Here is a 24179-nt window from a genome sequence, read left to right as displayed (position 1 = left end):
ATTTTGTTAAAATGTTGATCTCCCTAAATATTAAATCTAAAGGGCAGCTACCTAATGTAGCTACTGTAGTTAGCTAAATTCCCTCAGGTATTAAAATGAATGTGTGGGTATATTGATTCCACTAGTACCTGCTCTATTTGGGTAGCTAGCTACATCGTTTGGAAGATGGATTGGCTACACTTAAACGACCATGTGATGTTCAAGATGACTATCTTTGTGGTTGAGTGTGTGTTTATTGATTGGGCTATAGTAATGGTCACACGCAATTATGCATATTTAGTTACTTATAATAACCCTATTGGAACCAGATTTTGCATGGTTGCCGTTCTTTACACTAGGCAGTTTCCACTCTGAATTGAAAGCTATACTCAGGTCAATGATATGTAGGCTTACAGTGTCTGGCCTCTAGCCTCTACTTTGACCTTTCTAAGAATGCTACATTTTTCTGCTGTGATTTCTTTAGCAGTGATTCCCTTTGGGGTGGGCAATGTTTCATCACATTCACTCAACCTTTTCTGAGATCAGAATCACCTTCATTTGCCAAGTACATTTACACATACCCTGAATTTTCTCTTGTGAGAGTGTGCTGCTTGCATGCAATAGACAAAAGGTTTTGTAAAAAAAGAAACGTCCTCTCACTGTCAACTGTGTTTATTTTCAGCAAACTTGTGTAAATATTTGTATGAACATAAGATTCAACAACTGAGACATAAACTGAACAAGTTCCACAGACATGTGACTAACAGAAATTGAATAGAGTCCCTGAACAATGGGGGGTCAACATCAAAACTAACAGTTAGTATCTGGTGTGGCCACCAGCTGCATTAAGTACTGCAGTGCATCTCCTCATGGACTGCACTAGATTTGCCAGTTCTTGCTGTGAGATGTTACCCCACTCTTCCACCAAGGCACCTGCGAGTTCCCATACTTTTCTGGGGGGAATGGCCCTCACCCTCCGATCCAACAGGTCCCAGACGTGCTCAATGGGATTGAGATCCGAGCTCTTCGCTGGCCATGGCAGGACACTGACATTCCTGTCTTGCAGAAAATCACGCACAGAACGAGCAGTATGGCTGGTGGTATTGTCATGTTGGAGGGTCATGTCAGGATGAGCCTGCAGGAAGGGTACCACATGAGGGAGGAGGATGTCTTCCCAGTAACGCACAGCATTGAGATTGCCTGCAATGACAACAAGCTCAGTCCGATGATGCTGTGACACACCGCCCCAGACCATGACGGACCCTCCGCCTCCAAATCGATCCCGCTCCAGAGTACAGGCCTCGGTGTAACGCTCATTCCTTTGACGATAAATGCAAATCCGACCATCACCCCTGGTGAGACAAAACCTCGACTCGTCTGTGAAGAGCACTTTTTGCCAGTCCTGTTTGGTCCAGCGACGGTGGGTTTGTGCCCATAGGCGACGTTGTTGCCGGTGATGTCTGGTGAGGACCTACATTACAACAGGTCTACAAGCCCTCAGTCCAGCCTCTCTCAGCCTATTGCGGACAGTCTGAGCACTGATTGAGGGATTGTGCATTCCTCGTGTAACTCAGGCAGTTGTTGTTGTCATCCTGTATCTGTCCCACAGGTGTGATGTTCGATGTACCGATCCTGTGCAGGTGTTGTTACACGTGGTCTGCCACTGCGAGTACGATCATTACGATCAGCTGTCCATCCTTACGATCAGCTGTCCATCCTGTCTCCCTGTAGTGCTGTCTTGGGCATCTCACTGTACGGACATTGCAATTTATTGCCCTGGCCACATCTACAGTCCTCATACCTCCTTGCAGCATGCCTGAGGCACATTCATGCAGATGAGCAGGGACCCTGGGCATCTTTCTTTTGGTGTTTTTCAGAGTCAGTAGAAAGGCCTCTTTTGTGTCCTAAGTTTTCATAACTATGACCTTAATTGCCTACCGTCTGTGTCTTAACGACCATTCCACAGGCACATTGTTCATTAATTTTTTATGGTTCATTGAACAAGCATGGGAAACAGTGTTTAAACCCTTTACAATGAAGACTGTGAAATTATTTGAATTTTTACAAATTCTCTTTGAAAGACAGGGTCCTGAAAATGGGATGTTTCTTTTTTGCTGAGTTTACAAACAAAATACAGACATCATACTGAATTACAATATCTGAAGAGTATATGCTGATTAAAGTAGGAATATAGGGGGAACACTGAATATTGTGCAGATTAGTATTTGAGGTCATTGACAATAAATTTCACATGCTGTTGTGCAAATGGAATAGACAACAGGGGGAAATTATAGGCAATTAGCAAGACACCCCCAATAAAGGAGTGGTTCTGCAGGTGATAACCACAGACCACTTCTCAGTTCCTATGCTTCCTGGTTGATGTTTTGGTCACTTTTGAATGCTGGCGGTGCTTTCACTCTAGTGGTCGCATGAGACTGAGTCTACAACCCACACAAGTGGCTCAGGTAGTGCAGCTCGTCCAGGATGGTTCATCAATGCGAGCTGTGGCAAGAAGGTTTGCTGTGTCTGTCAGCGTAGTGTCCAGAGCATGGAGGCGCTACCAGGAGACAGGCCAGTACATCAGGAGACGTGGAGGAGGCCGTAGGAGGGCAACAACCCAGCAGCAGGACCGCTACCTCCGCCTTTGTGCAAGGAGTAGCAGGAGGAGCACTGCCAGAGCCCTGCAAAATGACCTCCAGCAGGCCACAAATGTGCATGTCTGCTCAAACGGTCAGAAACAGACTCCATGAGGGTAGTATGAGGGCCCGACTTCCCACAGGTGGGGGTTGTGTTAACAGCCCAACACCGTGCAGGACGTTTGGCATTTGCCAGAGAACACCAAGATTGGCAAATTCGCCACTGGCGCCCTGTGCTCTTCACAGATGAAAGCAGGTTCACACTGAGCACGTGACAGAGTCTGGAGACGCCGTGGAGAACGTTCTGCTGCCTGCAACATCCTCCAGCATGACCGGTTTGGCGGTGGGTCAGTCATGGTGTGGGGTGGCATTTCTTTGGGGGGCCGCACAGCCCTCCATGTGCTCGCCAGAGGTAGCCTGACTGCCATTAGGAGATCCCTCAGGAGACCATCCGCCACCTCATCAGGAGCATGCCCAGGCGTTGTAGGGAGGTCATACAGGCACGTGGAGGCCACACACACTACTGAGCCTCATTTTGACTTGTTTTAAGGACATTACATCAAAGTTGGATCAGCCTGTAGTGTGTTTTCCACTTTAATTTTGAGTGTGACTCCAAATCCAGAGCTCCATGGGTTGATAAATTTGATTTCCATTGATATTTTTTGCGTGATTTTGTTGTCAAGCACATTCAACTATGTAAAGAAAAAAGTATTTAATACGAATATTTCATTCATTCAGATCTAGGATGTGTTATTTAGTGTTCCCTTTATTTTTTTTGAGCAGTGTATTACTGGGCTGATGGTGCCTACATCTGATGGTCAGTCTCAGCGAAGGGAGAGAGCACTGTCCCGCTCCCTTTCCTCTGCTGACACTGAACAAAAAGGGAAACAGTCTTCCAGCTGATTTTGAAACTGAAGTCGCACTGCATTATTCTTGCCTCATAAACAAATTCATGGTGTTACTCCTATGAACAAAGGAAGTTAAATATTTCTCGATATTAAAAAAGACCCAAGCTGCTAATAATAACGCAAGCCTATTGATACGCTTTCCTGCTCATTCATTACAGCTGCAGGATTGATTGTAGAGCGAGTGGAATTAGGAAAAACACATTTTTAATTGCATATAAAATGGTTGAATAAGGTATTGACCGTGCCGAATAAGAACTTATACACAAACTCATAAAAACAGCAGCTCTTTGCTGTGTTTGTTGACAGTCTCTCTCTAGTCATGGTTTTGAAATCTCGCAGTATCAACTTTGCTGTAGGTTTCTTTTATACCTGCTAAATTACTGCAGACACATTAATCTGAGCCATCCGATTATCCAGTGGTAGGCCTATAGTGCACTTGGTTTGCTCTCCGAGAAGGCAGAGTTTCTACCTTTTGTGGCGGCAGGTAGCCTAGTAGTTAGGTTGCTAGATCAAATCCCCGAGGTGACAAGGTAAAAATCTGTTGTTCTGCCACTGAGCAAGGCAGTTATCTGTGGATGGAATTTATGTTTAAATTAATGATTAGAATATTCCACCCTGAAACTATATGATTGTATGTAATTGATGAGAATCATCAATGAAATACATTAGAAGCATCAAATTATTGTTAATGATGTGTGTAGTTTTAGTCAGAATTAGGGTAAAACAATATAACAATATGTCTCTAAAGTGTCTTAAACACAGACTGTCTGAGCAAGATTCGGTGCCGACCTTGGCTGGGGGCCACTGAGAGATTTGGGAAAGGACAGGGAGTGCTTCTCACGGTCCCTAATCTTTGTCGGCTGGGTAGGACAGTGTGTGCGTAGGATACCTAATGTTTGTGTGTGAAAGTATATGTGTAAGAAGCCAGTATAAAATGAATGGTTTTGTACAACAGACCAGCGCTCTCGTGAATAAACCTTTTTGACTATTTTAGCTGGGCCTCTGTCTGTTTTATTCGACCAGTATCTTACAAATTCTGGTTTGCAGACTGAGTAATGATAATTAAATTGGGTTATGAACCTTGAGAACATAATTCTCGTAACATTAAACCACTGTTCCTAGGCCGTCATTGTAAATAAGAATTTGTTCTTAACTGACTTGCCTAGTTAAATAAATAAATAAAAACTTCAGACACCTGAAAGGGTTCAAAATGGGAAACTATCACGATCGACCGGTTGATGACCACTGCTATAGAACGATATTTATAGACGGCTTACTACAATATGTTCAAACTCCCATGATTCTATTCAGCAAAACCACTCCCACTAGCTATTGAGCCTTTTCCAAATAGCCTATATTTCCATATTGAATTACTTGTAAACATCATACTACTTTTTTTGTTCCAAATACCTCTAGTGTTGGGTGGTTACATGGACAGTCGCTGAGGCTTTATATTTCTGTTATCGGGGAACACTTTATTTCAGATGCAGCAGGTTTAGCTACTTAGCTAGCAAGCATTGCTAAAGTTGTACCAAAGATACAGGCTGAGAGACCAGGATTCTGTAATGATTTGCCTGTAAATTTCATAATAAATGTTGTTCTTATAACAGGACTACATGTTGTTTGGACTGTAACACAGTCAATAAGATGGAACTCGGCTGTTATTGTTACAAGCACTATTATTTTGGATGTAGCAGACGGGCTAGTTAGCATACTAACTAAATACAGTAACTCTGTTATGGTTACCGTAGCTAGTTAGCATCTAAATTCATTGTTTTTGTATATTGCAGTTGATTGGTGATAATGACATGAATACATATTCAGCATGACATTTTTTGCAAGCATTATAATATATTTACTAGGGCTGACCCCATTTAGTTGACTGGTCAATTATTTGGGCTATTGTTTGGGCTTTTGGTCGACCCAAGATTTCTTTAGTTGATCAGTCGCATTTAAAATATATATGTTTTTATGGTGCACAAGACACCTGTCTGATTTCCCCCTGTCTCAGTGGACGAATCCATTGCGGATAGCACAGTCCACTCAGACGTGAAACTGAAATTTGTATATGGTTATATTATGTAATACAATGGTGCAACACGAATACATCTAGTGTTATTTTATAACATGTGCTTTCTCCCGGGTTGGATACGGTCAAAGTCCGCAGTTCTGAAACCTGATCTAAAGTGCGCCATAGAATTGGCACCTTCCCCTATTTTTATTATTTAAAAAAAAATACAATTGTGTGTGATTTTGACCTCTTTTTCTCCCCAATTTCGTGGTATCAATTGTTAGTAACTACTATCTTGTCTCACGGGCTCGGGTGAGATGAAGGTTGAAAGTCATGCGTCCTCCGATACACAACCCAACCAAGCCCCACTGCTTCTTAACACAGTGCGCATCCAACCCGGAAGCCAGCCGCACCAATGTGTCGGAGGAAACACCGTGCACCTGGCAACCTTGGTTAGCGTGCACTGCGCCAGGCCCGCCACAGGAGTCGCTGCTGCGAGATGAGACAAGGACATCCCTACCGGCCAAGCCCTCCCTAACCTGGACGACGCTTGGCCAATTGTACGTCGCCCCGTGGACCTCCCGATCGCGACCGGTTACGACAGAGCCTGGGCGCGAACCCAGAGTCTGATGGCACAGCTGGCGCTGCAGTAGCCTTTCCCTATGTTGTTATGTGAATAATAGCAAAGTTAACCAGCATATTGGTATTGAGAACGATGCGGCGTTTCAACTCAGTTTTTCACATTTCCTGACATTTAATCAGAGGAAAAAAAACCTGTTTTTAGGTCAGTTAGAATCACCACTTTATTTTAAGAATTTGAGTTGTCGGGAGCACGAGATGCCTCTTGCGAGCCTGCCGACATGCTGGCTACTCTCCTCCGGGAAATTCAGGATGGTAACAAAGGTCTTACTATGAAAATTGATAAATCGGCTGAATTCCATTCTTCCATTGACGACCTGAAATCCTCCATGGATGATCTCCTTTTGAGAACGACTGAGGCAGAGTTGCGCATTAGCACAGTTGAAGATACCATCGCTCGACATGACCAGGTCTTGATACAACTGCAAAAGGACAATGCCTACCTCAAAAACAAGGTAGATCAGATGGAGAACCAGAGTAGACGTAGTAATATCCGTGTGGTGAGATTGAAAGAGGACAGTGCGGGCCGTGACCCGGTCCGTTTCTTCACTCAATGGATCCCGGAGGTCCTAGGCATAATCAACTTCATCAAGCCGCTGGAAATCGAACGCGCCCACAGAACATCTGCGCCGAAACCCCGGCCAGATGAGTCCCCACGGGCCGTCCTGATCAGGTTCCTCCGTTTCCAAGACCGAGAGAAGATACTGCAACTCGCAAAAGAGCCAAAGGGGACATCACCATCGATGGAAAGAGGGTCAGCCTTTTCCCGGATATGAGCGCGTATCTCGCCAGACGTCGCAAGCAGTTCAGACCTGCCGCCAAAGCACTGAAGGAGAAGAACATCACAGGCTATCTCATCCACCCTGCGCGGATGAAAGTTCAGTACAAAGGCCGAAGCCATCTCTTCAACACACCGGGAGAAGTGCACACTTTTCTCAAAGAACTGAACGTCTGAGCCAGGACGGTCTCTCTGTGGGATAAAATGCAGTTTGTTTGTTTTCTCTTATCCGGACTGAACTGCTGATATCTTCCGGTCACTATAATTGATTTGTACATTTTCAACTAACCATATCTTTCCGGGGTGAGTTCTATTACATTTACAGGAGAGTATATTTTGGTTGAGTCCATATCCACTGGGCGAAGCAAAGAAGTGGGCTGAGGCCCACTGCTTTCCCCCTCATTTATGTTAATCTTTCGGAAAAGAGACTCAAGCAGCCCTTACCGTGGGCAGTAAATATTCAGCCATAAATATCTATTCACAACGTTTGTTTTTAACTTAGAGAGCTCGCAGGTTTTAGTTTACGCCAAGGTTTAGCTAGTAAAAGCAAGATGGAAAGCGAGCAGCAACGTATCTCTACAAGTGTATTCATGTTTGTTTGTTGTTTTAGTCTGACAATCGGGGTGGGTGGGATTTCTTTTTTTCTATGTTTGTTTCCTTCCTAAAGAGACACACAGGTCACTTATGTGTTTAAACATTTCCTAATTATCTACATATGATAGATTTCTATTCAGTTAAATATTTTTTCAACCCAACCTATGCTTAGTCCACTAAAATATGTCACATTCAATGTAAAAGGTCTTGGACCCTATTGAATATTCATGCTCCTAACTGCTCTTCGATGACCATATGTTTATTCAGAATGTCTTCCTTCAGGTTGCTCAAGCACCACCAGGATGGCTACTGGTTGGAGATTTTAATTTTTGTTTAGATACAGTTCTTGATAGGTCCTCTGATAAACCTTCACTTCTTACCAAAGCCGGCAAGCTCACCATGTCATTCATGAAAGATCTAAATTTACTAGAGATCTGGAGACAGTTGCACCCACAGGATAGGGACTACTCTTTTTATTCACACCCACACAAGACACACACACGCATAGGTAACTTTTTACTTTCGACACAACTGTTTCATAGAGTGTTAGATGTCGAGTATCTCCCCAGATTGCTTAGTGACCATTCTCCTCTGGTATTGTCAATCTCCATTCCTACCAAGGTAAATGTAGCATATAGATGGAGACTAAATTCTACACTCCTAAAGCAACCTGAATTTTGTGCATTCATCAAAGAGCAGATCGATATTTTTACTTTGACAAACAAACCCTCCGCTCCTGACAGTTTCATTCTTTGGGACACATTGAAGGCCTATCTGAGGGGACAGACAATTTCCTATACTAAATAAAGGGCTGAAGAGAGAACACGGTGCGGAACTGAGTGCCCTTGAATCTGAAATCTCTGAGCTTGAGAGAAACTACCAAAGAGGCCCGACTAAGATCTATACAGGCTTTTGGTAAATAAAAAACTTAAATACAATATTCTGAACACATATCAAGCTGAGAGGGCCATCACTAAATCAAAACAGCGTTATTACGAGCTTGGAGAGAAAGCTCAAAGTATTGGCATGGCAATTGAAAGTAAGAGGACAATTCATGCTTTAGAAACTCTTACTAATGAGATCTTTTGACCCTACTAAAATTAATAATACTTTAAAGAAATACTATGAAGACCTCTACACTTCCCAATCAAGCGATGATCTATCAGAGATCGACTACTTTCTCTCCTGTCTCAACCTCCCATGCCTGTCAGGGGAAGACAGCGAGCGCCTGAGTGAACACTTCTCAGTTCCTGAATTGTTGGAGGCCATTAAATCCTTACCTTTTAATAAATCTCCTGGGGAGGATGGCTTCCCTCCAGAGTTCTATAAAGAATTTAGGGAGCTGTTGGTCCCCTACCTTTATGGAGGTACTTAAAAAAGCCAGGGAAGACAACTGCTTTCCAGAGTCTTTCTCTCAAGCAGTGATTACTGTAATCCACAAGAAAGGGAAAACACAGCTAAATTGTGCCTCGTATAGACCAATCTCTCTCCTTAACACAGATCGTAAACTGGTCACCAAGATGCTATCTAAGAGACTGGAGTCATGTCTTCCCCTGTTGGTCAACCCAGATCAGACTGGCTTCATAATTAATAGATTGTCCTCCAATAATCTCAGAAGGTTCTTTGATATAATTCACCTTGCTAACAAAAACAAAATACCTAGTGTCGCAGTCTCCCTCGACGCTGAAAAGGCCTTTTGATAGGGTTGAATGGCCATACCTCTTTTGCATCTTGGAATAGTTCATTTTAGGTACCGTGTTTGTAAATTTGATAAAATCACTCTACAAATCTCCTAAAGCTAGGATTACTACCAATGGGATTACTTCCTCCTCTTTCCCTCTTTATAGGGGGAACAGACAAGGTTGTCCAATTAGCCCCCACCTCTTTGCCCTCGCCATCGACCCGTTGGCTGAGACTATTGCCCTGACATGCATGGCTTTGAGGTGGGCCCCCATACCCATAAATTATCACCCTTTGTGGACGACCTTATCTTATTTCTAACAAACCCAGAACACTCCCCCTCTCACTTGCAGATCCTACTACAGTGTTATAGTTCTTTCTCTGGATATAAGGTCAATTTTGATAAAAGCTAAATCTTACCGTTGTCTGTCTTTGACCATCATACCATCAAGCACAGGTTTCCTTTTAGATGGTCGCCTATGCGCTTCACATATTTGGGTATAATGGTGGATGGTAATCTGAACAACCTCTATAAACTCAATCTGGTCAGTTTGTTTCAAAAGGTGGAGGGTGACCTTTGTAAATGGATGGACTTACCTCTCACTCTACTGGGTAGAATCAATGTAATTAAAATTAATGTCCTGCCCAGATTTCTATATCTGTTTCAATCTCTCCCTATCCCTGTTCCCGCAGCATTTTTTTTCCTCTCTCGACAAGTTGACCAGACGGTTTATCTGGCACGGCAAAACCCCTAGGGTTGGCCTAGATAAACTGACCCTTGATTACAGTCAAGGGGGCTTAAACCTCCCCAATTCTAGAATGTACTACTGGGCTGCACAGTCTAGGTTTCTGGCTCAGAGGTTTGACAATGGTCCATCTCCCTCATGGTTGAACATTGAAAAGCTTTAGGTAAATGATGACACTGGGGCAGAATTGTTTTACAAATGGGACAGAAAATCTATAAAAACCATCACCGACAACCCTTTAATCATACATTCTGTCCTGGCATGGTGCAAACTGCATGAGCTGTTCAGACTAGGGGGATTCCTTTCCCCTAAAACCCCTTTATGGAACAATCGATTGAGTCCTATGTTTTTCCAGAATACTTACTTTAGACCATGGTCTGATAAGGGGATCACTCTTCTGGAACATTGTTACGAGGAGGGAGTTCTTACGTCTTTTGATCAGCTGAAATAGAAATACCACTTGCCTAACTGGGACTTCTTTAGCTACCTACAACTACGAAACTTTATTAGGGTGACTCTCAAGGGACAATGGAACCTACCTAAGATATCACCTTTTGAACTCTGCCACGCAGACCAACCAACCACTGTTCAAGACCATTTCCCGTGTATACGATGCTCTTATGTCAGGACTAACACTGCCTGGGCTAGATAAACTCAGACTTGGATGGGAAAAAGATCTGGGTATTGATCTTGATGAGGATCTATGGCGTGACCTATGCAGGGATGGTGTTACATCCACATTGAACTCCAGATAGACTGATCCAGTTTAATTTCCTCCATCAGCTCTATATCACCCCATCTAAATTGCACAAGTTCAACCCAGATATCTCCTCCCTATGTTTTAGATGTGGCTCAGATGAAGAAACATTCCTCCATTCCACTTGGCAGTGTTGAAAACTGCATGGTTTCTGGCAGGTGGTATGCGATACCATATCCTCAATTCACAGGGTTGCATTCACTTTAGACCCGGAGGTCTGTCTACTGGGTAACTATACTAACACCAACCTTAGGCAAAGCCATACTATAAAGCTAACAGAAATATTGCTAGCGATTGCCAAGAAATGTATTGCCTTGAAATGGAAATTGGATTCCTCCCTGCCATTTGCAATGTGGTTATCAGAAGTTATCGTTGTCTAATATCTTTTCACTTTTGTTTTGAATGTTCTTAATATGCAAAAATAAAATGTATAAAAAAAATAGAATGTGAAATGTCAGAATAATAGAGTGCTTTTATTTATTTCATCACATTCCCAGTGAGTCAGAAGTTTACATACTAATTGAGTGTATTTGGTAACATTGCATTTGAATGGTTTAACTTGGGTCAAATGATTCGGGTAGCCTTCCACAAACTTCACACTATAAGTTTGGTGAATTGTGGCCCATTCCTCCTGACAGCGCTGATGTAACTGAGTCAGGGTTGTAGGCCTCCTTGCTCGCTCAAGCTTTTTCAGTTCTGCCCACAACTGTTCTATGAGATTGAGGTCAGGGCTTTGTGATGGTCATTCCAATACCTCGACTTTGTTCTTAAGCCATTTTGCCACAACTTTGGAAGTATGCTTGGGGTCATTGTCCATTTGGAAGACCCATTTGCAACCAAGCATTAACTTCCTGACTGATGTCTTGAGATGTTGCTTCAATATATCCACATCATTTTCCTACCTCATCATGTCATCTATTTTGTGAAGTGCACCAGTCCCTCCTGCAGCAAAGCACCCCCACAACATGATGCTGCCACCCCCTTGCTTCATGGTTGGGATAGTGTTCTTCGGCTTGCAAGCCTCCCCCTTTTCCCTCCAAACATGATGATGGTCATTATGTCTAAACAGTTCTATTTTTCTTTCATCAGTCATTTCTCAAAAAGTATGATTCCCCCATGCAGTTGCAAACCGTAGTCTGTCTGTTTTTATGGTGGTTTTGGAGCAGTGGCTTCTTCATTGCTGAGCGGCCTTTCAGGTTAGGACTCGTTTTAGGACTCGTTTTACTGTGAATATAGATGCTTCTGTACCTGTTCCCTCCAGGATCTTCAAAAGGTCCTTTGCTGCTGTTCTGGGATTGATTTGCACTTTTCGCACAAAAGTATGTTCATCTCTAGGAGACAGAAAGCATCTCCTTCCTGAGCGGTATGATGGCTATGTGGTCCCATGGTGTTTATACTTGCGTACTGTTGTTTGTACAGATGAATGTGGTACCTTCAGGCATTTTGAAATTGCTCCCAAGGATGAGCCAGACTTGTGGAGGTCTACAATTTATTTTCTGAGGTTTTGGCAGATCTTTTGATTTTCCCATGATGTCAAGCAAAGAGGCACTGGGTTTGAAGGTAGGCTTTGAAAGACATCCACAGGTAGACCTTCAATTTACTCAAATTACGTCAATTAGCTTATCAGAAACTTTTAAATCTGACATAATTTTCTGGAATTTCAGGCTGTTTAAAGGCACAGTCAACATAGTGTATGTAAACTTCTGACCCACTGGAATTGTGATACAGTGAAATAATCAGTCTGTAAACAATTGTTGGAAATATTACTTGTGTCATGATTAGAGGTCGACCGATTTTATGATTTTTCAACACCGATACCGATTTATTGGAATACCAACAAAAAAAAGCCACTACCGATTAATCGGCCGATTTAAAAAAAAAAAAAAAAAAAGTGTTTTTTACATTTTAAATTTATTTGTAATAATGACACTTACAACAATACTGAATGAACACTTATTTTAACTTAATATAATACACAGTGCTTTTCCTTGTTCTTCACATGGGCTTTAGACTTTGGTCATCACACGTATTGTTACGAGTCCAATCAATAGTATGTTGACAATTTGCAAAAGAGCTTATCGCCTGATAGTCCTTTCGGTATCGCTCTGCTCTGAATTTATGGGTTCGTCAAATTTTGTCGCTTTTTTGAGAACGTTGCTGTCTCAGAAGGCCTCTTCAACATGTTTCTCAGTGATGGCCAAGTTGTGAGGTGACGTAAGGGTCACACACGACCGACCTCTCCTCTCAAAAAACCCCAGTCGAAAACGGAATGATTTCCCTAGGCCTATTCGTCTGTAATTTTACAATTTCTAAAATCATTTAGGTTACTGCAAGAATTATGCCTACTTTAGATTTTTTTTTACAATTCTGCAATATTAGATGTTCTACAGTTGACTCTATTTTGTTAGCAAATTCCGCAGTTCCGTCCGCGTACTCCGCATCGTGGAAATCCATAGGGCCCAATGTACAGTACCAGTCAAAAGTGTGGACACACCTACTCATTAAAGGGTTTTTCTTTATTCTTACTATTTTCTACATTGTAGAATAATAGTGAAGATATCAACACTATGAAATAATACATATGGAATTGTGTAGTACCCAAAAAAGTTAAAACAAATCAAAATAGATTTTAGATTCTTCAAAGTAACCACCCGTTGCCTTGATAACCGCTTTGCACACTCTTTGCATTCTCTCAACCAGCTTCATGAGTTAGTCACCTGGAATGCATTTTCAACAATCTTGAAGGAGTTCTCACATATGCTGAGCACTTGTTGGCTGTCACGCCGCTGTCCCACTCGTCCCAAACCATCTCAATTGGGTTGAGGTCGGGTAATTGTGGAGGCCAGGTCATCCGATGCGGCACTCCATCACTCTCCTTCTTGATCAAATAGCCCTTACACAGCCTGGATGTATGTTTTTGGTCATTGTCCTGTTGGAAAACAATTGATAGTCCCACTAAGTGCAAACCAGTTGGGATGGTGTAATGCTGTGGTAGCCATGCTGGTTAAGTGTGCCTTGAATTCTAAATAAATCACCAACAGTGTCAACAGCAAAGCACCATCACACCACCTCCTCCATACTTCACGGTGGGAACCACACATGCGGAGATCATCCCTTCACCTACTCTGCATTTCACAAAGACACAGCGGTTGGAACCAAAAATCAAACATTTGTACTCATCAGACCAAAGGACAGATTTCTACCAGTCTAATGTCCATTGCTAGTGTTTCTTGGTCAAAGCAAGTCTTAGTGTCCTTTTAGTAGTGGTTTCTTTGCAGCAATTCAACCATGAAGGCCTGGTTCACGCAGTCTCTTCTGAAAAGTTGATGTTGAGATGTGTCTGTTACTTGAACGCTGAAGCATTTTTTTGGGGGGCTGCAATCTGAGGTGCAGTTAATTGCCGATTTCTGATGCTGGAAACTTTAATAAACTTATCCTCTGCAGCAGAGGTATCTCTGGGCCTTTCTTTCCTGTGTCAGTCCCCATTTAGAGCCAGTTTCATCATAGTGCTTGATGGTTTTTGCAACTGCACTTGAAGAAACTTTAGTAGTTCTTGAACTGTTCCGGATTGACTGACCTTCATTTCATGAGGTAAAGATGGACTGTCGTTTCTCTTTTTTTTTGCTGTTCTTGCCATAATGTGGACTTAGCCCTATTTGGTAAAAGAACAACTTCTATATACAACCCCTACCATGTCACAACACAACTGGTTGGCTGAAATGCATTAAGAAGGAAAGAAATTCCACAAATTAACTGTTAACAAGGCACACCTGTTAATTGAAATGCATTCCAGATGACTACCTTATGAAGCTGGTTTAGAGAATGCCAAGAGTGTGCAAAGCTGTCAAGGCAAAGGGTGGCTACTTTGGAGAATCAAATATACATTAATTTGGATTTAACACGTTTTTGGCAACATAATGTTGACGGTAAAATCTCCCTCAGTTTTTTGTGACCACATTTTCCAAAAAACTCAATTTAAGATTCAAAGATGTCTGCAGAAAGAACTAGGTGTCAGCTAGGATACATTTAATGTCAAATATTACACCTAGAGTTTGAAGAAAATCTATTTTGGTTATTGAACTACAGTAAATTAAGTGGATTAACACCAGGTAATAGAATGACATCATGGGTTCCTGATCTCTACTATACAGAAATGCATAATTATTGTCATTCTCTTCATGGTGATGCATGGTGATCCTTACTAGGTACGCAAAGGTAGAAAAATGCATGTTTGATTATTATTCTACACACTGGCTATTATTCTAATGAGCTCCGCCCCCAAACAATACCACATTTTGTTGAACCGGACCAAATCTGTACCAATCATGGACTTCTATGTTTCACAAATTTGGACAGTATAGTCTTGTAAAGTACAGTATTTTCAGTACAATACATTCAACGCTGTACTCTAGTCTGCTGTTCTAAACTCTACAGTGTTGTACGGACATATCTCTACTTTTCTATACTGTGCTCCACTGTCATGTCCTAACTTGTGAAAGAGACGCATGATTGGTAAACATTTAGACTGACCAAATTTCAACTAGGCCTACTTTTCAACATCCATGGACGTCCCGTGTTGGTCGACGGTGAGGGGGCTGGCTACAGTAAATGGAAAAGGGGGGCTCATGGGAGAGAACGTTTGCCACCACACAGCCGAAAGCAAATGAGCTGAACATAACAGTATTCCAGTGGAAGGGAGGACAGCAGCTGGTGACCCAAACCAATTTATCAGTGAAAACACAAGACCTATAACTGATTGGTAGGTCTAACTTGTTACTTCTGTGAACAACATTTAGAAAATATAGTGTCTTAAAGATATGTGGGTTTTTGGTAACAATGACGACACTAGGCTATATTTCTTCAACGTACGCAAAGCTAAATATGAATATTCATATTAGTTGGCAGGGATCTTTACTTGAAGTGTTTCTAATTCCTTAACTTTTTCTGCAAGATGTTTTGTAAGACCCCTTTTCCATCCATTTGACCAGAAATCAAAGGCTTTGTTTGTTGCTCATTTTTAGCATGTAAAATGGTTGAAACAGTTCTATACACTCAGTGGCCAGTTTTAGGTACACCAATCTAGTTCCCGGGTCGGTACCTCCAGAACAGCCTGAATTCTTCAGGGCGTGGATTTTACAAGGTGTGGCGTTCAAACATTGCTGAATTGGTATCCAAGAACCTAACGTGTGCCAGGAAAACATTCCACAAACCATTACTCCGCCGCCGCCAGCATGTACTTTTGACATCAGGCAGGATGGGGCCATGAACTTATGCTGCTTACGCCAAATCCTGACTGCCATTAGCATGACGCAACAGGAACCGGGATTTGTTGGAGCAGGCAATGTTTTTCCACTCCTTAATTGTCCAGTGTTGGTGATCGCGTGCCCACTGGCGCTGCTTCTTCTTGTTTTTAGCTGATATGAGTGGAACCTGTTATGGTCATCTGCTGCAATAGCCCATCTGTGACAAGGACAAGTTGTGTGTTCTGAGATGCCGTTCTGCACATCACTGTTGGGCTGCTGCTGACTGGATGTTTTTTGTTTGTCGCACCATTCTCGGTGCGTGAAAAGCACAGGAGGCCGGCCATTTCTGAGATGCTGGAACCGGTGTAACTGGCACAGACGATCATAACACCCTCAAAGTCACTTAGGTCACTCGCTTTGCCCACTCGTTTTGCCCAATGTTCAATCGAATAGTAAATGAATGCCTTGATGCCTGTCTGCCTGCTTTATATAGAAAACCACTGCCATGTGATTCACTTTCTGTAGGAGTGAACCATTTTTGTGAACTGGCCACAAATTTCCTAAAGATTAATTTAACACCAAATTTGATGTGCTCCTATAAACTTCATGTTAGTGATCATGGGGATTTTTACATGGAAATGAGCCTTGGCTACAACTGCAAAGTTTGTTTTACATTGAATTTAACTACACATGGTTGATATTACTAGGTTAACTAGCTTGTGCCGCATAGCATATAATCAATGCGGTGCCTGTTAATTTATCATCGAATCACAGCCTACTTCAACCAAACGGGTGATTGTTCAATGGCACATTCGTGAAAAATGTACCTAACCATAAACATCAATGACTTTTCTTAATCTATACACAAGTATATATTTTTAAACCTGCATATTTAGTTAAAATAAATTCATGTTAGCAGGCAATATTAACTAGGGAAATTGTGTCACTTCTCTTGCGTTCAGTGCAAGTAGAGTCTGGGTATATGCAACAGTTTGGACCGCCTGGCTCGTTGCGAACTGTGAGCTAATTTGCCAGAATGTTACTTAAGACATAACATCGAAGGTTGTGCAATGTAACAGCAATATTTAGACTTAAGGTTGCCACCTGTTCTATAAAATACGGAACGGTTCTGTATTTCACTGAAAGATTGAAACGTTTTTTCGAAATGATAGTTTCTGGATTTGACCATATTGACGACCAAAGGCTCGTATTTCTGTGTTTATTATAATTGAGTTAGATTTGATAGAGCAGTCTGACTGAGCGGTGGTAGGCAGCAGCAGACTCATAGCATTCATTCAAACAGCACTTTGCTGCGTTTTGCCAGCAGCTCTTAGCAATGCTTGACACAGCACTGTTTATGACTTCAAGCCTATCAACTCCCGAGATTAGGCTGGCAATACTAAAGTGCCTATAAGAACATCCAATAGTCAAATAGTCGCTGCGTCATAATTCCTATAATAACTACAACCTAAAACTTCTTAACTGGGAATTGTCACGAACCGGCTCAAAACCCGTAACAAAAGGGAGACAACATGGAGATAAGGAGTAATAAAATATATATTTATTAAATAAGTAACTAAGTATAATATACAATGGTGTCTGTAATCAGTAGTGTAAGTGAGTGTTTTGCATGAATGTGATAATGCAGGGTGTTGAAAGGTTCCAAAACAAACAACCAAAAAACCACCAAGAAAAACAACCAAATCTATAAAGGTGTCTGCATGGAGAGAGTCTCCTCCATGAATGGGGAAGTGGTGTATTTATCCTGGGAGACACCGGGCCCAGGTGTTTCCCATGTAGCTGACGACCCTCCCAACTCCGCCCACCAGCATCCTAATAAGGAAATAACAGAGAGAATACGGCAGAGAGTGGGAGGGTCGTCACAGAATATTGAACCACCAGCTTTCATATGTTCTAATCAAAACGTTAGGTTTTTTTACATGGCACATATTGCACTTTTACTTAATTCTCCAACACGGTTTTGCATTATTTAAACCAAATTGAACATGTTTCATTATTTATTTGAGACTAAATAGATTTATGTACTATTTTAAAATAACTGTTCATTGTGCAGTTATTATTGTTGCAATTGTCATTATTACAAATGTGTGTGTGAAATCGGTATCGGCTTTTTTTGGTCCTCCAATAATTGGTATCGGTGTTGGAAAATCATATTCGGTCGACCTCTAATTACAATTACACCACGAGTCGTTAATAATGAAACATACACCCCCGCCCTTCTTCCCGGAGACATGTTTATTCCTGTTGGTACGATGAATTGAGAATCCAGATGGCTGGACCGACTCCGACAGTATATTCCGAGTGAGCCATATTTCCGTGAAACAGTATGTAACAATCCCTGATGTCTCTGTAAAGAAACCATTGCCCTGATCTCGTCAACTTTGTTATTCAGGGACTGAACATTTAGCAAGTAATATATTTGGAAGCGGTGGGTGGTGTGCGCGCCACCTAAGTATGACCAGAAGACCGCTCCGAATCCCTCTTCTCCGCCGGTGTTGTTTTGGGTCTGCCTCTGGAATCAGTTCAATTGCCCTGGGTGGTGCGAACAAAGCATCCACTTCGGGAATGTCGTATTCCTGGTCGTAATGCTGTTATGTTGGCAGATTATGCAATAGTCATGTAAACACCTTAGTCTGCTTATCTTAATCATGTAAGATTAAAGTAAGCATACACTGATTTAAAACCCCAGCTGAGCAAGCTTCCCTCTTTAGTGTGAGTGATGTGATAGTTCGGAAACAACTGAATCTATGACTCTTAGAAATAGTTTTCACATACAAACTGTATATGTCCAAATAAATATGCTTCCCAAAAATAACATGGTTGCTGTGGCATAACATTTATTTTGATTCCTGATTTTCTGCAATTATCAGTGCCATCAGGTAGCCTGATTTTCAGATGTGTGCATGTATACAGGATTATTAGGCCTGAAGTGTTATATTAATCTTACTATTCACAATAATCGCATTAGTGTGTGCATGTAACCATACTCATTGTCCTGTTGGAATGTAAAATCAGTCGTTTGCACTCTGAAGGAGGTTCTCATCAAGGATTTGCCTGCATTTGGCTCCATTAATTTCCCCCTCTATCTATACCAGTCTCCCCCTCTATCTATACCAGTCTCCCAGTCCCTGCCACTGAAAAGCATCCCCATAGCATAATGTTGCCACCACCATTCTTTATGGTAGGGATGGTGTTAACCAGGCACAGCTCACCACCACCTGTCTGTCTCCAGACAAAAGTGCTTTGCATTCAGGCCAAAGAGTGAAATCAGTTGAGTTGGACAGTATCCAGATTTTAATACGGTCATACAGTTTCTGTACCATACCAGGGTATATTGTATTGACGAATGTGTGCACAAGGGGTGTTATTAAATATTTGTATTTTTTTTTTACGCACAAAGCAATTTAGACAACAGGGATCTTGATCCAGGAGGGGTTTAATGTCTTTGCTGTAACCAAAAAGCTTGATCTTGCCATCTAGCCCCTTAGCCAACAAGTTAGCTAACCAAATGCATAGCTGGAGCCCTAAACTGGATAATCATTTATTTGACATCTTAGATTTCTTAGTTTTTTTTCAATTTCCCAATTATGGAAACCACTGTGCTCTTGGAGAAACACTGTAAAAATAGTTTTTTTTACCCTTCCCAAGAATGTATACCTCATCTCTACCTCTGAGATCTACGGACAGTTCCTTGGACTTAATAGTATAGTTTCAGCTTTGACACGCACTGTCAACCATGGGACCTTTATATTGACAGGTGTTTCTTTCTAAATCATTTCCAAACAACTGAATTGGACACAGGTGGACTTCAATCAAGTTGTAGTGTTATCTCTGACCTCCAGGTCACAAGACTCCTGAACACCTAATCAAATGGCTACCTGGATTATTTTAATGGTTGTGGTCCCCCCCCCCCCAACCCCTCTTACGCTGCTGTTAATCTCTGTTTATTATACACTGCTCCAAAAAATAAAGGGAACACTAAAATAACACATCCTAGATATGAATGAATGAAATATTCTTATTAAATACTTTTTTCTTTACATAGTTGAATGTGCTGACAATAGTCACACAAATTATCAATGGAAATCAAATTTATCAGCCCATGGAGGTCTGGATTTGGAGTCACACTCAAAATTAAAGTGGAAAACCACACTACAGGCTGATCCAACTTTGATGTAATGTCCTTTAAAACAAGTCAAAATGAGGCCCAGTAGTGCGTGTGGCCTCCACGTGCCTGTATGACATCCCTACAACGCCTGGGCATGCTCCTGATGAGGTGGCGGATGGTCTCCTGAGGGATCTCCTCCCAGACCTGGACTAAAGCATCCGCCAACTCCTGGACAGTCTGTGGTGCAATGTGGCATTGGTGGATGGCGCGAGACATGATGTCCCAGATGTGCTCAATTGGATTCAGGTCTGGGGAAGGGCGGGCCAGTCCATAGCATCAATGCCTTCCTCTTGCAGGAACTGCTGACACACTCTAGCCACATGAGGTCCAGCATTGTCTTGCATTAGGAGGAACCCAGGGCCTACCGTACCAGCGTATAGTCTCACAAGTGGTCTGAGGATCTCATCTCGGTACCTAATGGCAGTCAGGCTACCTCTGGCGAGCACATGGAGGGCTGTGCGGCCCCCCAAAGAAATGCCACCCCACACCATGACTGACCCACCGCCATGCTGGAGGATGTTGCAGGCAGCAGAACGTTCTCCACGGCGTCTCCAGACTCTGTCACGTGCTCAGTGTGAACCTGCTTTCATCTGTGAAGAGCACAGGGCACCAGTGGCGAATTTGCCAATCTTGGTGTTCTCTGGCAAATGCCAAATGTCCTGCACGGTTTTGGGCTGTAAGCACAACCCCCACCTGTGGACGTCGGGCCCTCACCACCCTCATGGAGTCTGTTTCTGACCATTTGAGCAGACACATGCACATTTGTGGCCTGCTTTAGGTCATTTTGCAGGGCTCTGGCAGTGCTCCTCCTGCTCCTCCTTGCACAAAGGCGGAGGTAGCGGTCCTGCTGCTGGGTTGTTGCCCTCCTACTGCCTCTTCCACATCTCCTGATGTACTGGCCTGTCTCCTGGTAGTGCCTCCATGCTCTGGACACTGCTTACAGACACAGCTCGCATTGATGTTCCATCCTGGATGAGCTGCACTACCTGAGCCACTTGTGTGGGTTGTAGACTCTGTCTCATGCTACCACTAGCACCGCCAGCATTCAAAAGTGACCAAAACATCAGCCAGGAAGCATAGGAACTGAGAAGTGGTCTGTGGTCACTACCTGCAGAACCACTCCTTTATTGGGGGTGTCTTGCTAATTGCCTATAATTTCCACCTGTTGTCTATTACATTTGCACAACAGCATGTGAAATTTGTTGCTTCCTAAGTGGACAGTTTGATTTCACAGAAGTGTGATTGACTTGGAGTTACATTGTGTTTAAGTGTTCCCTTTATTTTTTTTAGCAGTGTATATGCATAGTCACTTTAACTATACATTCATGTACATACTACCTCAATTAGCCCTACTTACCGGGGCCTGTATTATAGCCTCGCTACTGTATATAGCCTTGCTAAGGAGTATTGGTGTCTTTGATGGGTCTTTGGCCTCGTTTGCTAACTACCTCTAAGAGTGTAGTGTATAATGTCAGAAAATCTGCTGTCTCAGCCACTGCCTGTCACATAGGGAGTACCCCAAGGCTCGATCCTAGGCCTGTTGCTCTTCTCAATTTACATCAACAACATAGCTCAACCAGTAGGAAGCTCTCATCCATTTTTATGCAGATGATAGCGGGCCCCTTCCCGGATTTTGTGTTCAACGCTCTAGAACAAAGCTTTGTTAGTGTCCAACAAGCTTTCTCTGCCCTTAACCTTGTTTCGAACACCTTCAAAAGAAAGGTCATGTGGTTTGGTAAGAAGAATGCCCCTCTTCCCACAGGTGTGATTACCATCTCTGAGGGTTTAGAGCTTGAGGTAGTCACCTCATACAAGTTCTTGGGAGTGTGGTTAGACGGAACACTGTCCTTCTCATCACATATCAAAGCTGCAGGGTAAAGTTAAATCTATACTTGGTTTCCTCTATCGTAATCACACCTCTCCTCCCAGCTGCCAAACTAACCCTGATTTAGATGACCATCCTACCCATGCTAGATTATGGAGACGTGATTTATAGATCGGCAGGTGAGGGTGCTCTCGAGCGGCTCTATGGTTTTTGCCATTCGGCCATCCAGATTTGCCAGACACATCAGTGCACTCTATATTCCTCTGTAAATTGGTCATCTCTGTATACCCGTCGCAAGACCCTCTGGATGATGCATATTTCTAAAACTCTTAGGCCTCACTTCCCCCCCTATCTGCGATATCTACGGCAGCCCTCATCCTCCACATGCAACACCCGTTCTGCCAATCACATTCTGTTAAAGGTCCCCAAAGCACACACACCCTTGGGTCACTCGTCTTCAGTTCGCTGCAGCTAGCGACTGGAACGAGCTACAACAAACACTCAAACTGGACAATATTATCTCAATCTCTTCATTCAAAGACTCAATCATGGAAACATTTACTGACAGTTGTGGCTGCTTTGTGTGATGTATCTACCTTGTACTTTGCGCTGTTGTCTGTCCCCAATAATGTTTGTACCATGTTGTGCTGCTACCATGCTGTGTTATGTGTTTCTTCCTTGCTATGTTGTTTTAGGTCTCTCTTTATGTAGCGTTGTCACTGTTGTTGTGGTGTGCGTTTTGTCCTATATTTATATTGTATTTATTTTTAATCCCAGGCCCCTGTCCCCACAGGAGGCCTTTTCCATTTTGGCAGGCTGTCATTGTTAATAAGAATTTGTTCTTAACTGACTTGCCTAGTTAAATAAATATTTTAAGTGTTTCTAAAATCCCTTATGGGAAAAATGGTGGAAAGAATTTCCTTGTTGCATCGCTAGGTTTCAAGGGCATTATGACTAATGCTGTGGTATTCTTTATTATGGCGTCTGAGGGCATGGGCAGCGCCATTGAGGCCATCTCCATTTTGAAGTAGTACATTTTGTTTTCTTCTACTTTGTGTTGGTAAACAAACTGAAAGGGTGCATATTGCCAGTGCCAACTGAGCTTGTGGAATGTTGGCGCACGAGTATAATTCATTGGCTGATCCCTCTTGATGACCTGGAAGGCATTGTGTGAGCTTTCCTTAACCCATAGGATGTCCTACCCAGTTGACTACTTTGCCATTGAGAACTCCCACTATTTAATGTCCCTCCAAAAACAGGTTATTTCCAAGTAGTGATCAATCGCTATGATCTGTTTTCCCTATTCACTGATAACACATGTCGTCATAACTTTGGAACTAGCACATATTATGTTCAACAATATTTTTTTCCTTTTTTTTAAAAATAAAAAACTAAATAGGCCTGCTACTCATATTATAGAGCAAGCTGTAAAGCTTCATATGACAATTTATTTTGCTTTTCATCTACAGATAAAACATGATGGAGGCCTTGGTAAGGCCAAAATATTTTTCTATATTTTTCTCTCAATTTTGCTTTGAGAGACATATGTCAATAATCCTCCTTCCATTGATCACATTTTGAGAGTACCAAAAATCATGTTTTTTTGTCTTGTGAGTGTATGCACGGATGTGGTGTGCTTCACACTGCTGCTTGCCGTGAGCGAGGCTTACCAAGAGAGTGGTCATGTAGGCCTATGGCGTTTTACTCCTTTTGTTGGCAGTGGGCACCAAGGCTTCAAGGGGGCCCTTATCAATTTCTCTCCAGCTTCCTTCCTTCCAAGGAGTGTAAGTCTCAATAGCAGCAGCCGCAGCACTGAGTCACAGCGCTCTAACACCCACTCTTTGCTGCCACTGCCACTGAGAAGCCTCCCCCACCCCGCCTTCCTGCCCACACTCCTCACCACCTGTAGGCACCCTCTCTTCAGGAGCCTGCCTAGATAGGTCCTCTGCCCCCTTGTGTGTCCCCCATCAGGTATCATCATCATCATCATCAGGTGCTTTCCGTGAGCCAATTCCGCACTCTTAAGATTTTTGTTGAATTTCGTAGTGAGGAAGCGTTACAATGCTGTACAGATGCTGGAATCCAAGATGACTTGCTAGTTTCCTTGTGAGAGTAAACCAACATCCACTCCTGCTATTTCTGTGTGCCATTTAGGCAGTTGAGAAACATGTGGAAAGCATGTAGAACTTAGTCC

At 42.6% G+C, this 24179-nt stretch overlaps 1 protein-coding gene across 1 annotated transcript in view; it reads left to right on the top strand.

Moving 5' to 3' along the window:
• The window catches only part of nudt14 (nudix (nucleoside diphosphate linked moiety X)-type motif 14), an 81331-nt gene that overhangs the window by 824 nt on the left and 56328 nt on the right, over positions 1-24179 (top strand). The window lies entirely within an intron of this gene.

This window comes from Oncorhynchus keta, chromosome 19, assembly GCF_023373465.1.
Source record: "Oncorhynchus keta strain PuntledgeMale-10-30-2019 chromosome 19, Oket_V2, whole genome shotgun sequence".
NCBI lineage: Eukaryota > Metazoa > Chordata > Actinopteri > Salmoniformes > Salmonidae > Oncorhynchus > Oncorhynchus keta.
The sequence above is the reverse complement of the archived record's forward strand: the minus strand, read 5'-3'. Positions and strand labels throughout refer to the sequence as shown.